We start from the raw sequence: 16998 nt of genomic DNA on the forward strand, positions 1-16998 counted from the left end.
AAATAGCACTTATGGGCATTACAATACAGAATAGTTGCTCAGTAAATGTTAATTGTAGAAACAAATTGATTAGTTTCATTTGGGGAATAGAAAGAGTTTAGTACTCCCCCTCCTTGTGCTTCTTAAGACCCATTTTAATCATAGAGCAATCTGAAGTGCTCTTGCACATCATGTTTCTCCTGTGCTGGTTCACAGCCTCTCTGTCTTTCCCTCATTCTCCAAATTGTAGAGAAATCATGCCACTCTCTGGGTGCTTTCTGGCTGGAGCGCAGACTCATTAAAGGCCCCATTCATATCACCATATTGCCCCCATTCATATCACACCCCCATTTATAGCACACTCCCATTCATAGTATACCCCCATTCATTCCAGCCCCCATTCAGAGCATTCCCATTCATAGCACACCCAATTTATAGCACACCCCTCATTCATAGCATGCCCCTATTCAAAGTACACCCCCATTCATAGCACACTCCCCCATTCATAGCACGCCCCCTTCCTGTGGCCAGGTAGCTGGTAGAATGTCTCCTCAAAGCTTTGTGTGTTGGTTAAAGCGACTTGGCACATTCACCTTCTTAGAAACTCACAGGCAGTGTCTCACTTTCCAAGGAGATGTGTAAAACTTCACAAGGACATTTGTGACGGCTCACTGGGGAAGGGTTATTTACTATGCTTTTGTGAGTCATCATGATGTCATCCCCCTCAAGAATCAGCTACAGTAAATTTGCTTTAATGAGGACAGTTTGGGAGGGAGATGATATGTTCCACGTGTAACCTTGGCACAGAACACAAAGTGGAGTTGCTGGCACGTGGCCGTGGTGAGCCACAGGCAGTTATGCGTTGCTTGATCAAATTCATATTCATATCTTGTCGGTTTCCAACGAGCCAAAGATTAAAAATAACATTTGTTTCTGTTTTCATAACTGCCTAAAAATTATCCCAACTCACTTTATTTTATTTAGCTTGACTTTTAATCTTGTTTTAAATATGTGGCCTTTCAAGCCGTTGGAAAATACATCCTAGCAACTTGGCAATGCTGGGTGGGACATTTTTCTTTTAAGTATTTGGAATTGAACCCCTATGTGATCATTTGAATAGCATTGCCACTGCCCCAGTGCTATCTTCGGTCTCAGTTTGAGATATACAGATGTCAATATTTATCAGCAAGGGACACATTTCTAGACCTCTAGTAGATGCCTGAGCCAACAGAGTATTAAGTCTTACATATCCTGATCCTTTCATCTATATTATCTGTCCAGTGAAGTTTAATTTAGAAGTTATGCACTGGAAGGCATTAGCAACGGTAGCTACTGGTAACGTAGAATGGCTATAATAAAATCCTTTAAAGATGTCCTGTGACTCTCTCTCTCAGGCTCTCTTACTATTCTGTGGAACTGAGCAATTTCAGCATATTGTTTCCCTTCTTTATGAGTTTGAGAAGTTTCCCTGTTTGCCACTTTTTCCTTGGTGGTTTATCCAAATCACCAGCGTCACTACTGTTGTACTCTGTGCAGAGTGGGATAGCTTGACATTTAATTACATTCCTCGAAATGGTGTGCAAATTGAAACTTAAGAATTGCTTCTTTCTGGAGTATCAATATCTGTGGATCAGGGTTGACCTCAAATAATGGGAACCGTAGAAAAGATAAAAATAAAGGGGCGGTGTAAAGGGGTACTGTTAAACAGAGGTCAGACCTTTCTAGAGTCAGGATTGACAGCATTGTGGAGGGGTGACCGAGGAACACATGAATTGTCAGAACTCTCTCAGGAAGGGTATAATGGCAGTAGAGGCAGGAAAGGGGAAATATTGACATGGTAAAATCAGGAAGTAGAGTTGACAGGATTTGGGAACTGCTCACTTGGGAGACTCAGGGGGAGCAGAGGGAGGGACTCTGGAATGTCCAGTCACATCATTCAGTAATGTGATATGATCTGAGGACCAGCGTGACTGGACCCATAGACACCTTGCCAGGAGTCCCCTCTTAGCAGCTGCCATTGGACTACTAATGGTGCTATAGCTCTTCCCTTCTTGGTTAGGAATTATAGTCAACCCCCTCCCCATTTAGTCTGGGGTAGTTTGGAGTATCTGGGGCTCCGTGAGCTCAAAGTACCTACAATACTAGTATAAAATTGGGCAGCAAAGGGACAGAGTTGGAATAATCCTGTCCCAACAGCTTAATATGCTTCCCTGGCCTAAGATTGTTAGTCTGGAATTTTAAGAATAACAGGAAGAGTTTGGTGTTCATCAAATAGGTACACCATCCCTTCCCTGTTTAGGATCAAATGCTGGGAAAATGGTCTTTTGTGGCACCACACACGGAGGAGGCCCACTGAGATGGAAAACAGAACTAGGCCTCACAAACTGTAGTTACCTACGTGTTCCCGGAAGTAAATATTTGGAGTAGAGCAAAATATTTGGAGTAGAGTCACTAAAGAGATCTATGCTTCCTGGTGGCAGCCCTATGGGGAAGCAGGAGTTAGATATAGAACTCTTGTCAGTGTCATGAAGTGGGACCAAGAGGTTAGCCGTGCCATGCCCTTCCCCTACCTTTGTGGTGGTTGGGCATCTCCACTGAGAACGATTCGTGGGAAGAAGCATGAAAGTGGGAAGGTAGGTGTCAGAAGACAGCCAGTGTCGTGGGGAGACAGAAGCCAGGTAGGAAAGTTTACCAAAGTCACGAGGTGGGGCCATTCAAGCACCTCTCCTAACTTACTGGCTACATAGATAGATGGCCCATATACTCAGTAGTCTACTCCTGGCCATGTTCCTATGGCAAATGTACAAGCCGCCAATTTACTTGCTCTAAGAGAAAAGAGGGTTTTGGAGGAGGGAAAAAATGTCCCTTAAAAGGATATAGCATCATTTCCAAAGAGTAATCAGGAAGTCAAGAAAATAGGCCAGATTCTGGCTCTGTATCCTACATACTGTGGTCCAAATAGTCATAGTCACTAAAGAGACTTTATGCTTGCTGGTGGCAGCCCTATGGGGAAGCAGGAGTTAGATATAGAACTCTTGAACCACCATGGGACTGCTGGCGATGGGTGGTTGGGGTGAGGGGTGGGCGGGGATTAAGGATGGCTGAGTGTAGTGGGTAATTATTAAGAAAGAGTACCACCCAACCAGGCCTCTGCACCGCTCCTTCCAAGAATCCAGTAAAGCATGACTCTTTTTTTTTTTTTTTTTTTTTTTGGATTTGGTTTTTTTCGAGACAGGGTTTCTCTGTGTAGCCCCGGCTGTCCTGAAACTCACTCTGTAGACCAGGCTGGCCTCGAACTCAGAAATCTGCCTGCCTCTGCCTCCCAGAGTGCTGAGATTACAGGCATGCACCACCAAGCCTGGCTAAAGCATGACTTGAATAGTGAACCAAATATATTCATGTATTAAAACTCCCAATTTCATAATACCACATTACAATGATAAAGTCTTATCCCAATAATTCTAGCCTCTCCAAAACACCAGAAATACGTCTGAAGCCATCTTGATATCCACACCTCCTTCTCTGACCCGTTAGGCTTGTCCATCAGGCCCTTTCTCTCCCTGCCCATCACTTCTCTTAGCTCCTGCTCCTTTCTCCTGGCCAATCACCAGCCTCTCACTGCCTCAATGTGAATGGATAGGAAATATCTTGCAACAGCTGAGTATTTAGAATAGGCAAGATATAAGCAGTAGATGGCTGCACACACCCCAGATGCAAGTTCTTTTTGCCAAACATTAATGCACTGCCCTTCTTTTCTCTAATGTTAGCTCACATTAGGAAAGAACTAATTTTCCTTCTGAGAATGTTCCAGAGAAGCTGGCATGGACTGTCTCATAGAATCCTGCTGACTGCACTGTAGAGAACGTTAGTCTGCTTAGTAATATCGAAAACATTTGGAAGAATTACATTGCTAATCTGTTTAATCTTAGGACTAAAGGGAAAGAAGTTTAGAAGGAAAACCCACATTCAGAAATATGTCCTTGGTTTTTCTCTTCCTCCTCTTCTGCTGCTTCTGACCCTGGCTTCTCCTGCCCCCTACCAGTTTGACTTCTCTTCCTCTTTTGGTTCCTCCTTTTCTTCTGGCTTCCCTTGCTCTGACTTCTCCCCTACCTTTTCTTCTAACTCCTCTACCTCTTCGCTGGACCCTGGATCTCACACACATGCTACGCACACATACTCTACAATTTAGCTATCCTCTTATCCGCCGTGCCTGGTTCTTAGTCATCAGCTGATTAGAGAAAAAAAAATGGGAGCAGGTTTGTTTTAGCACTATCATAAACCAAGTCACCAGAAATCATAAAGATGCCGATTATGGAGACCAATAGTCTTGAGAGACAAGCCAAGCCAAGGGAGGCCATCTGACACCTAGACAGAGCATAGGCAGATGAGGCGATCCATGCTAGAAACACTTTGGAGGAAAGATAGAGTAGATATGGGTAGAAAGTATCTGGAACTGGGCACGGGGCAAGAATTAAGAATAGTCTACAAGATATCCAGTATATTTTTAATGGAAGGCACCTGAAGGGAGAGAACTGAAAGGCAAGGGGTTAGAGGGAGCTGATGGATAATGCTGAGCCAACTGATCTGAGAGCAGAGGTTTGGAAAGCACTGGAAAGTGCACCTTCGAGGTGACTGGCATTTCCTCTGACCTTGTTTCATAAACGTTCCGTCAGAGGGACAGGCAGGGATGCGGGCGGTGAGGGCGCTCTGGATCGCGTTTATATAACATCCTTATCAGTGTTCTGTCCTCCTGACCTTTGAAGAATCAAAAGGTTGAGCTTCACCACATCCAGGAAATGTGGCTGTTGAGTGAGACTGGGGGATGGCTCAGTGGGTAAAGCTCTGGCTGTACAGGTGTGGGCTCCGCGGGCAGCCTGTAATTCTGGTGCTCTGGAGACACAGATGGGCCTCTTAGATACTTATATCAACAAGCTACGGATTCAATTGAGAGACCCTGCTTCAGCGAAGAAGGTAAAAAGCAATGGCGGAAGACACTCAACACCAACCTCAGCTCCTATATACATGCACACATCACTGTTCTTGTAGAGTATGTGCACACACACCCATATGTGCATACACAAAGGCACATATTATATATACACACACACACACACACACACACAAGTATGGTAGAAAGGGATTTTCAAGTGTTTTAAAATTCCATTTGAGTTTCTAATGCATTGTGGTTAAATATAATCTGCGTAATCAAGTCTTTCGAGGTCCTTGACAAACATAACAAGTATTAAAAGAACTCGAGAGCTGGGGTTGTGTAACAACCATAAAATGCTGAGTACCTACTGTGCACTTACAAGCCTCCAAGCTTTGTCGTGTGTGTGTGTATGTGTGTGTGTGTGTGTGTGTGTGTGGATAGGATGGATGGATGGACTAGATTTAAGTGATAGATATTTTGAGAACTACTGGCCTCTATTATTTTTTTTGTTTTGTCTTTTATTGAGATCCAATCTCATTTATCCCAAGCCAGCCTAGAACTTCTTTCATAGCAAGGATGATCTTGGGTGGTCAACCTCCTGCCTCTGCCTCCCTGGTCCTGGAAGGTCAGACATACATCACCATGCTTGGTTCACGGGATGCTGGCGATCAAACCAACAATGGCCCAGGTTATCGCTTAGTAATGTAACCTCGTAGCATCTAGCGAGTGCGGTCTTGTAACTTACGGTCAACACTTCAAGGGTGTTCGCTGAATATATCCCAGCCTTTTAAATCTCTCTCGTCCCTGTCTTAGCAGTTTTCCTTAATAAAATATAACTTCCCACTGAACACTCTGGCTCATATATGGTGCATGCTTCTCCCTGTTTTGAAAAAATAAGAAGCAATATTTATCAGGCACTTTCCTTTAAATCCATACTTTATTTACAGGAAGGCTTATGCAAGCTTACCAGCTTGATTGACTGTCTTTTTTTTTTTTTTTAAATCCAACTCTTACCCTCCATTATATTATCCTGTCTGGCTGTTACTCTCCGAAGCTGTTTCTACTTATGTTTCCAAACTCATATGTTTTTCTAACTCTGTTTTAGACATTTTTGTGTGTTAATTAGTAGCATCTGCTCCTCATGTCAGAAGACAACGTGCTTTCTCCTCCTACAAAGTGTCCAAATTGCAGGTTAAGTGGAAGCAGTCTTGCTGCTTAAGCTGTGGCTACTGTTTGTTATTTTTAACTGGCAACAATGTACCTTCGGCCAGGCAGCATCGGGACTTTGGGAAGCTTAGCCGATTTTGCAGCATGATTTATAATTGACAGTGGGTTTTGTTGCACTTTTGTCATGATTTTTTTTCTTTTTCTGATTCTAGTTTTTTCTGACTATGGGTGCTACCCCAACATGAGAAGTGTGAACCCACTTCGTGTCTGCGCAGATAGGGTCCCAGGACCTTCAGAGATACCAAAATCCCCAAAGCCCGAGTCCTATAAATAAAATAGCACTGTGTTTGCATAAACCCACACAGTTCCTGTCCTGTGCCTCACATCATCCTGAGATTGCTCATACTGCCTAACACAGGGTGAACGCTCCATTATCTGTCATGCCGTATTGCTTAGAGATAGTGGCAGGAAAAAAAAATCTGTAATGTTCCATATAGAACATTTTTTTTCCTGACGGTGTGTGTGTGTGTATGTGTGTGTGAATGCTTATATGGGTGCAGATGTAGGTATGCATATATATGCGTACACATGTTCATGAAGGCCACAGGTCAACCTTGTTGTTTGAGACAGGATCTTGTACTGGATTGGGTGCTGGTTGGGTTGGCTAGGCTGGGTGGCCTTTGAGCCCCAGTGACCCTCCTGTGTCTGCCTCCACAGCTCTCGAGTTATGAGAGTACATTACCATGCCTAGTTTTTTCCATGGGTGCTGGGCATCAAACCTTGGATCTTATGCTTGCATGGGGGAGGGAGCTCTTTACTTCCTAAGCAATCCTCAATTCCTGCCTTCCTATCATTGGTCCTCTCTTGGGTGAACCCATGGGCTCAGAGCTCCACAGATGCCGAATTCTGCTAGTGTGGATCAAAACTATGCTGTTAGTGGTTTTGTAAGGGACTTTACCCTGTTGAGGGTAAGAAGCCTGCGCCTTTAAACCAGGCAAGCTTTCCTTCCGACACAATACACGCTGGATTTGAATTGAGGCAGGAGTCAGACAGAATGCCTCCGCCTTTTGTATTTCATGTCTGTGTCAGCGAACAATGGCAATGTCTTAATTCACTCGTTTCAATAACGAGAAGGACAATAGACTTTGCAGTTTGTAGAATTTAAAGGCTTTGAAAACAACTTGTTCTCCCTCTCTCTACTGAAACCATGTTGTCTGACTCCTCTGTTGCCAACGAAGGATTTTTTTCCCCCTCATTATTCTGAAAAATCCAAACAAATCATAGTGGTCGATTTTCTTGATGTTCACATACTTTTTCTCACCACCGAGCAGGGTAGCCCCAACCCTGCCACCGTTCTGCTCTCTGTAATTTCAGTTACTCTCAGTCAACAGAGAGAGAGAGAAAAGAAAACCATTAAATGGAAAAATTCCAAAAGTAAATATCTCAAAAGCTTTATCACAGCATGCTGCTCTATTGCATTATTAGTTATTGCTAATTTCTTACTGCACCTAATTCATAAATTCAAATTATCATCCTGTGCTGGCTGGTTAATTGTCCACTTGACAGAAGGCAGGGTTGCCTGGGAGATGACTTCTGAGCACCCTAGTGAGGGATTAACTTGATTGTGCTAATCGATATGGGAAGACCTATCTTAATTATGGGAAGGAGCGTTCCCTGGACAGGGATCCTGGGCTGTCGTCACAAGGAACGGCAACTAAGATGTCGTGTGCACTCGTTTCCTCCTTCTTCTGACTGTGGACATGATGCGACTGTGTGCTTTGAGCTTCTGCTGTCTTGACTTTCCCAAGATGGTGGCCTATTCCCTGAACCTTGAGCTGAAAGTTTCCATTATTCCCTTCCCTCATTAAATTGTTTTGTTGGTGGTAATTAAATGCAACAATATGAGAAGATGCAGCATGACGTGTGCTCATGTATAAGAACTGTACAGAGGTGTTGGCAATGTATACAGTTTCAAGCATCCAATGGGGGTCTTAGAATGAGGCCTTTGCTGATAAATGGGAGCATGCATGTGTGTGTCAGAGAGAGAGATACCATATGCATGCAGATACATGTGTGTGGAGTGTCTCTATGTGTGTGTATATATATGTATATATGTGTGCACATGTTTGTACATGCATGTGAAGACCACAGAACAACCTCAGCTGTCTTTCATTGGGCCACTAGATTTCAGTGTCATTGAGACACAGGAGTTTTCACCAGTGTGGCACTTGTCAAGTAAGCTAGACTATGGGACAGTGTGCCCTAAGGCTCTGCTCAACTTCCTCCCAAATACTGGGATTAAAAGCACATTGCTGTATCTGCTTTCTGTTTGATTGGTTTGTTGTCATTGCTTTCGTAGATCCTGGGAACTGGACTGAACTCAGGCCTTCCTGGTTGCAAGCCAGGTACTTTACCAGGCCAGCTAGCTCTCAGGCCCCAAACTCTGGTTAAAATAACTACTTTTACAGTTAAAGAAGGAAATTCCAGAACAGGGAAGTGGGAAGGGGTGGATGGAAGAATAGGGGGATGGAAGAGGGCTTATGGGACTTGCGGGGAGTGGGGACCCAGAAAAGGGGAAATCATTTGCAATGTAAATAAAATAAAATAAAATAAAAATACAAAAAAAAAAAAAAAAAAAAGAAGGACACTTAACCTGGAGGAACACATCGCACAGCCTTTGCAAACTGTTCTATATCCAGCCTGATAAAGCAAATGGAGTCCAATGTGCCAGGTTAAGGATTTTCTTCAACAGCAAGAAATTTCCCCTTCATCTTCTTTGGCAGTTACACGGACTGTTTGCGTTGTTTCGGGGTAGCTAAGAAGAAATGTAGAGTTCAGGGGAAGGTTGATGGAGATGCAGGTGATTGGCTCATCCTTTGTGCTAAGGCTGAGTTAGCAGCACCTTCTATCGTGGGAAGTCAAACCTTCAAGCAAGTGCATCCTAGATAATAGATAAGATTATCTTCCACCTGTCAGCTAGATGCTGTGTCCTGAGGTTGCACAACCTCCCGAAACAGCACCACCAGCTAGCGATAAACTACGAAAGCATTCACATCTATGGAGTCTATTTCAGACACACACCATAGCACCCCGTCTTGGAAATGACATCCCATGACCTTTGCCCCACTCTACTATTGGAGCAAGTCACATAATCTAGTCAGCACGCAAGTGGAAAATGTCAGCAAGGTGTGAATATCAAAAAGTAGAGCCACTGGAGACCCCTTCCTTGGTGGCTGCCTGAGACAGTGCTGTAATTTATGTGTCTCCCACCCTGTGCCTATGAATATGTATAACTGTCTTCCTGATATCCCAGCAGTCGTCTTTCCCAGCCTGCTTAGAGGCAGCTATGTTCTCAGACATGATTCCAATAGGAGCTAGGAGGAAGCTTCAATTCTTCCTCTCACACAATTTGTCATCTTGACTCTGTGAATGGATGCAGAACTCCCCCAGTTCTAGACTCAGGACTCTCCACATACTAGGCAAGTGCTCTCTCGCTGAGCTGCACGGCCAGCCCACCCCACCCACTTTTTAGACAGGCTCTCATTCAGAAACCCTAGCTTCCCAAATAGTTGGCATTCTAGGTCTGTACCCCCAGCCCCAGAACTGGCTCTCATAGCTCTGTGCTCAGCCTTGTGATGGGACCGTCTGTCCCCTGAGAGACTGAATGATCTTGAATGTATAAGAAAGTACAACACCACTCCATCCGAAGTCTGTACTCTCTTCCCTCCTTAAAGTAAAACTCAATGTCTTTGCCATGGCCCGTGAGGGTTTTTATGCTTGTAAAGCTATTTCTGTGTTTTTTAAAATGTGGTGAAACATATTTATAGATAAGAATTATCACATGTGAGGATCTCTGGCATAGTGTGGATATATGTTTTGTGGTTCATCTAGAATTCAGTTATATTTTTTTTACTTAAATCTTTATTTTTATTTTTTGTGTTTTGTGTGACTATATGCCATGTTTGTGAGTACCACAGAGCATCCAGTCCCTAACATCTGGAGTTAACAAACAGTTGTGAGCCATCCCAGATGGGTACTGGGAATGAGACTCAAGTCTTCTCAAAGGGCAGGAGGAACCCTTAACCACTGAGCCATCTCTCTAGCATCTTATTTTTTAAAACACAGTCTCATCCTATAGCCCACGTTGGCCTCTTGTCTCCACTCTCAAGTACTGGAGTTACAGACCTGTGCCAGCTTACCAGCTTTAGAGTTTATTTTCCATTGTCTACATAAGAAAGTTGGTTCTTTGCTTTGCCCAAATGGAGAGCTAATTTCCCCGGTAGCATTATTAAATGAATGACCCTCTCACCACTGAGGGAAGAATCTGCCATGGATCCTTTAGTTGCTTCCTGTGTTGTCTATGTGTAATTGTTGCATTGTGAAGATATATCTCATAGCTCAGATAAATCCCAAAGGATACATTGTATTTGTAGAGATCTGGCATTAGAATATTCAAATATATGCAAAACAATGTGAATTAGAAATCACAGTTAAATTTAGGAAATTGTATTGGATACATTAGGAATTAATTCTGCTTAGGAGGCTAAGACTTTAGTTGAAAAAAATCTATCGAGCTAGACCAAGGGTGGCAAACAAGTTTCACTGTGGCAAGGTTTATTGTGTTTGGCTTACATTGATGTAGCACCCCTTGGTTATGACCCTCCAGAAAAGTATCCCCCAAATGCCTATGAAATCTGAACACATCTGAGAGATCCACTCACATACCCATGGCTTCCGGTCACATATTTAAGCATGCCCGCTTCTCCTCTCCTCCCCCACCTCAGTCCCAGGATGCTATGCTGACCATAGTTGTGTTTCATTTTGTTTTGTATTATTGTTGTTGGGAATAGAACCAGGAATGCTGGGCCAGCAATAACCCTAAGTCAGCTTCATGCCCAGCCCCTTTATTTGTATTCAAAGGGACACCAACTAGCAGACAAGAGCAAGGTGTCAATGAAGTTTAACTCAAGTCTGTTTGTTCTGTTATTGGCTGTGCTGATAGAACTGGGGATGTGGCTACAAGGTAGAGCATGCATAGAGCCTAGGGTTTCATCCCGAGCAATACTTTTGCTTGAAGAGCCATCTTTTGCTTGAAGGTGCAGCACTGAGGGTAGAGGCCAGGCCCTCCTCCATCTATAAGCATGCACCCTACCACTGAGCATTCCCTCAGCCCCTATGTATGCAGTTTTTGCCTAAAAGGAGTTTCAAGGGTTTGTGGGTGTTGCTTTAGATAAAATCTTACTCTATAGTCCCAGCTGGCTCACTGTGTAGCCCAGGTAGAACTGGGTGGATCTCACAGTAGTCCTCCTGCCTCAGCCTCCCTATTGATTTCTGGGATAATAAGTACTATGTTGTTCAGCTGGTGGTTTTCTTTTGTGACCCATCACAGTGTATATAATTGAGGATCGACTGGGAATCACAAAATGAGTCCTTTTTAACTCCATCCTCACCGGGATGAGGAAAAATGGAAACTACTGTTCCCTTGGATCTCTCTCCTCCCTCTCTCTCTCTCTCTCTCTCTCTCTCTCTCTCTCTCTCTCTCTCTCTCTCTCTCTCTCTCTCTCTCCCCCTCTCCCTCCCTCCCTCTCTCCCTTCCTCCCTCCCTCTCTCCCTCCTCCTCCTCTCTGTAAATAGCATGAGCTCTGCTTTTCTAGTCTCCAGTCTCCAGATGCATGGCTTTGGCAGCCAGTGAAAGTCCCCTGCTACCTCCCAATCCCCCGCGCTCTCCCCACACACAAATGGATTTTGCTCGTAGACAGGTGACAGCAATATAATCCGGAAATGAATTTCTTTGTTAAGGACATAGGCAAATCTGAAAATTGAGCTCTGCGCATTGCTAGAAACGTTAGGATACTGGTGAGCTTCTTTAGTTTAAAGCCACTTTCTATTACACGAAATGATTTTAATATCCTTTAAAAGTCAAAGAGAATTGAAGGCAGTGCCCCACGCCTATAATTACAGAGCTTGGGAGATACACTGGGCTACGTTGGGAGCCAGGAGCCAGCTTGGACTAGCAGGCAAGACTGTGTCTCGAAATAAAATAAAAGTGAAAGAAATAAATGAGTCAATTAACGTAAAGAGTTCAACCCAAAGTCTAGTCAGCGTCCTGACTCACACTTCCTGTGTCCCGGAGATGTGCATGTCTCTCTCCAGGGCAGGTGGGAGATTCACTGTAGAAGTTAAATGAAGTGGCAGAGGACGTGTCCAATTCTAAAAGACCCAGGTAGAAAGTTGGTAGCCATGAGGCAGAAAGCAGACATTATTTTTAGTTTCAAGAAAAAAAAAAAGTTTGATGTCCACTAATAACTTTTGAGATAGAGGCCCTCTCTCCTTTCTCCTCCAAATTCTGTCTTTCCCAAGACAGTTTTTCTTTGAACTTGGAGGCTTATCTTGATTTGTGTCACTGTTACTACGATGTACCTCCCCTGCCAAAGGGGGGTAAGTTACAGTTTCTTGCTCAGAAAAAGAAAGGTGATCATATAACCCTGCCTTCTGTGGGTATCCATGTCTTCTAGAAAAATAAAAGGATATTATGGTTTCCTGTCAGATGCACTTCCAGACTGGACATTCATTGTGTGGCACTGAAGCCGATTCACTTGCCTGAGCATTGACTATGCACCCCGAAGCTTCTGTCCCTTGGTAGTTGGCATTGTCCACGTGAATCTAACCAGATCCCCCTGGAAGTCCTCTTGGAAAATGTTGACTGTTCCATAAAGCAAGAGCCTGTAAAGTCTTTGAAAGGGTCCGTGATGGACTGGGGATGTAGCTCAGCTGCTGGGAGGGTTGCTCAGTGTGCTAGATACCCTGGGTTTAATTCTTAGCATATCATAGATTGATCTAGGTGTTGTGTTTATAATCCCAGCACTAGGCAGGTGGAGAGAGGAGATCAGAAGTTCAAGGTCATCCTTAGCTGTATAATTAGCTCAGGGAATACTTGAGAGCCTGAGGCAAGGAAACGAACAAAAATGTTAGTTATCCCAGTGACCTGGGTGTACATGAAAGGCCATGTCTCTTATAAGTGGGCCGTGTGATGGTAGCATTCTTGGTCATCCCAGAAGCCCTTCTGAGACTCTTAAAGTTTATTTAGCGTTACATGTGGTGACCAAGCATTGCCTCAGCTTCCTCATATTCTACAAAGGAAACTGGTAATGAAAATCAGATCTGTTGACACTGTGGCCAGCTGCATGGGCTGGGGAGAATCTCATTTTATCCAACACTGTGGGGAGTCACGACACAAAGACCAAAACAAGGGAGCTGACATAGGGGAAGGGGAGGGGGGAGGGGGCAGGGAGTGGGGGTGGCTTGGCCCTGGGTTGCTTCTTCCATTCTGTGTTAGAGACCATTTTTTATTCAAATTCGAGCTACCAAAATGTCATTGAGACCCTCATGGGGTTTTTGTTGTTGTTGTTGTTGTTGTTTTGTTTTGAGACTTCTGTTCTCTTGTGATGTAGTCTTGGCCACCCCCAACTTGCAATGTAGACTCTACTAGCCTTAAATTTTTGGTCACTTTTTGACTGTATGGACTGCAGCCATGCACTGATGCCTAGCCTTCGTGTCTTTCCTTTGTGGGGTCCGCTTCATCCCTAGGCCTGTGTACATACTGGCTGAGCACACTAAGTCTTAGTATAAAAGCTGGGGGAGGGGCAGAGTGTCTGTCTTCAGACTCTCCTCCAACATCCAGAACTACAGGAACTGTCTGATGGAGCCACCATCCTTAGAACTGGGTGACAAGCCTCCCACAGACTTTCAAAATAGTTGGGAGATAACTACCGCAAAACTAAAAAAGGGTAGGGGGTGCAGGCTCCTCCTCTCAAGTCGACCTCCAAACTCTCAAGTGGCCACTGTCAAAAAACAAAACAGTAGGGTTTAACCATGGTTCAGGAGAAACTGGAACCCTAGCTGGGGACAAAAGAATTTTAAATACAACTCATGAAGAAGAAGAACTTTCCAGAATAGCTGAATTTTAGGCGGTTCCAGTGCAGGACTGGACTGCAGCTGTTACTAGACTGGGTGAGGGTTTTAGTGTTCATTTAGTGGCTTTAGTTTTCATTTTTCATACCCACCATGTACAGTAGTTAGTGCTTTCCACCCTGGGAGGAGAGGGTATTTATCAAGTTTATCAAGAGGCAGGTGGGGGGAAACCCATCAACTAGCCGTGTATAGTGTAAAATGGAAATTTCCTTTCTCTTGCATGCTATTTTTTTTTTTTTGGTTCCATCCTAAAAGCTCTATGTTAGAAAAATATAATATTTTCTCATCAACTAAATGAAAGTTCATTCAAGCATGAGTAATCTTGAAAACAGGAATGGTTTGGGATAAGTCACCCCATTGGAGTTGGCATCTACATGTTTTTAATTTCATGTGGAGTATTTATTTGGTGTACTGGGATAAATTTTTGTGATTGAGATGCAGAGTCATTTTCCCCCATAGTTCAAACAATAAGATAGTCTTGAAAATGTTTTTTTAAGACAAAGAGCCAAGAAAGTAGCCAAATTAACTTATGTTCATTTTGACACATTTCAGGATAGTAAGACACGAGGGGAAGACATTTTTAAACACAGAAGCCGTCTGTGTAGCCTGTGCTGGCCTTGAACTCCTCAGCCTCCTGCCTCTACCTCCTGAAGGCTGGGATTACAGGCATGCAACATCACACATGGCAGTCTCAGACTGTGACAGGCTGAATGAGTGATTTTAAAAAATCAAAACAACAACAACAACAAAAAACTTCCTTTACCGTCTACCCTTGATACCTAGAAATTATTATATTTAGTTATTCAAATGTAAAGAATTTTTTCTTTACTTCATTCAGTTGATAAACTTGATACAAATAAACTTGATGCAAACTCTCTCTCTCTCTCTCTCCTCATCTCTCTCCCCTCTCCTTTTTGAGACAGGGTTTCTCTGTGTGGTCCTGGCTGTCCGGGAACTCACTCTGTAGACCAGGCTGGTCTCGAACTCAGAAATCCGTCTGCATCTGCCTCCCAAGTGCTGGGATTAAAGGCGTGCGCCACCACCACCCGGGCTCACTTTCCTTCCTTCCTTCCTTCCTTCCTTCCTTCCTTCCTTCCTTCCTTCCTTCCTTCCTTCCTTCCTTCCTTCCTTCCTTCCTTCTTTCCTTCCTTCCTTCCTTTCTTTCTTTCTTTCTTTCCAGTATTTTAGGGCACCACTGTAGAGAGGATATGTGATAGCTTCATTCAGGTGATTGACATTATGAGACAGACATTAAGCATGCCCAGGGATTTCCCCTGCATAATCACCAACTGCTTGAAGTGGCATTTTCCACTCTGACTCGCTGTTTTGTTTTGTTAGATTGCAGCGTCCTGGAACGAAATGAAAGGATCTGTGTTGAAACGGCTAAAGTAGGGTTGCAGTAGACCCTGCGTAAAACAGAGTGGACTCCAGCCTTCACGAATGAGCTTGAAGCAGGAATGGTTCTGGGTAAGTCATTCCAGTGGGCTTGGCATGTGCCTGTTTTACATTTCATGTGGAGTATTTATTTGGTGTGCTGGGATGCTTAGCTATGTTTTCCCCATAGCTCAAGCAAGAAGACCTCAGGGCAAGACATTTGTGCTGAGGGAAAATGAAACAAAACTAAAACAAACAAAAACCAAACAAATATTAGCAAGAACAAAAACACAGGTGCTCACACAACTCTACATACAAACATTAAATAATCTGTGTGGTCCATAGGTCCCATTTTAGCCAAATTCATAAGGAATTAAGGAGTCATTCAGAGGAGGTCTAGCTCTCTGGTGATACCCTTCTACAATACTGTAATCATTATAGGAGCAGGCAAGGTGGAGCTATCATCAGTAGTTTTCAGACCACATTCAACAAGTGCTTCCTGTGTAACTTGTAAACATGGGGTACAATGTAGCCAACTGAAAGAAGTTAGTATTTTCTTCATAACTTTTGGTCTGTTCTTCATGTTGGCAAACTTTCAGTTCTCGCTCCCATTTTTCTCTAAGATTTATAATATGCTGTTGTAAACTATAGCGACCATCCTGGCTGTAGAATGTGGACCTTGGTCCTTCTGTTTATTGGTGTATCCGGGTCCTATGAGTGACGACCTTGCCCTGAGTTATAGTCTAAGAATTCCAAGCTTTAAATACATATTTTTAAAAGATCCAAACTGTATACTAAAACAGTTCTTTTTGGCTTTATTCCTGGAATCAATCCTCGGATCCTAGCCTCTTCATCTCCACCTGTGGTGGAGAGCATTGGAGAGCATAGCCCTTGCTATGATGGGCCTGTAAAAGTGGGTGTGCCCTCCCCCTGGCCTCCTGCAAATCGAAAACTCAATGCCTTCTAGTACCATTAAATAACTGCGGTCTTCCGTTCTCTCCAGTGGAATTCATTGTGTGCCTGGGGCAAACAATCATTTTCAGGGAGTAAGGGAGGTCATCCTAGGAGCAAGTATAGAAGAAAAGGTCCAGTCCCCAAGAGACTCATCTCCATTGTCTTTTGGTGAAGCAGGACTTTCAGATTCAGTGGTTCCTAATTTAATTCCCTTGTGACATTAATAAGGGAGTGTTTCATGAATCTTGTACTAAAATAAACAAAGCAGGGGTCTTTTAAATTCCCATCCTTCCTTCTTTTTCTTTCTCTTTCTATTGAGGTCTCCGATTTTTATCACTGTGTGACTGGCTGAGTGTGAGCCCTTTCACTCCATGGAGTCTCAAACTTTGTTTTCCATTGCAAAGAAGGTCCTGGTTTTCTCTCTTCCTAACCATCTCCTTCCTGCGAGTTGAGCTGTGAGCAGCAGTTAGAATGACGGTCACGTGTCATTCCTGTTAGCAGCTGGCTCTGCCTCCGAGTGAGTGGCACATTATTCAGGTTTCACAACAGCATTTTCTCTCTCGAACAAAATGTTAAATGATGAGGAGCAGGAAACCACATGTGTTCTGCAGAGTGGCCCTGTA

General features: G+C 43.7%; 1 protein-coding gene across 6 annotated transcripts in view; it reads left to right on the top strand.

Moving 5' to 3' along the window:
• Atxn1 (ataxin 1) overlaps positions 1-16998 on the top strand; it is a 416850-nt gene that overhangs the window by 99728 nt on the left and 300124 nt on the right. For all 6 annotated transcript variants that reach the window (XM_052157616.1, XM_052157615.1, XM_052157619.1 and 3 more), the window contains exon 2: positions 15386-15514. The gene's annotated coding sequence lies outside the window, so the exon portion shown is untranslated. The remainder of the gene's footprint in view (positions 1-15385; positions 15515-16998) is intronic.

Source organism: Apodemus sylvaticus, chromosome 14 (genome assembly GCF_947179515.1).
Source record: "Apodemus sylvaticus chromosome 14, mApoSyl1.1, whole genome shotgun sequence".
Taxonomy (NCBI): domain Eukaryota; kingdom Metazoa; phylum Chordata; class Mammalia; order Rodentia; family Muridae; genus Apodemus; species Apodemus sylvaticus.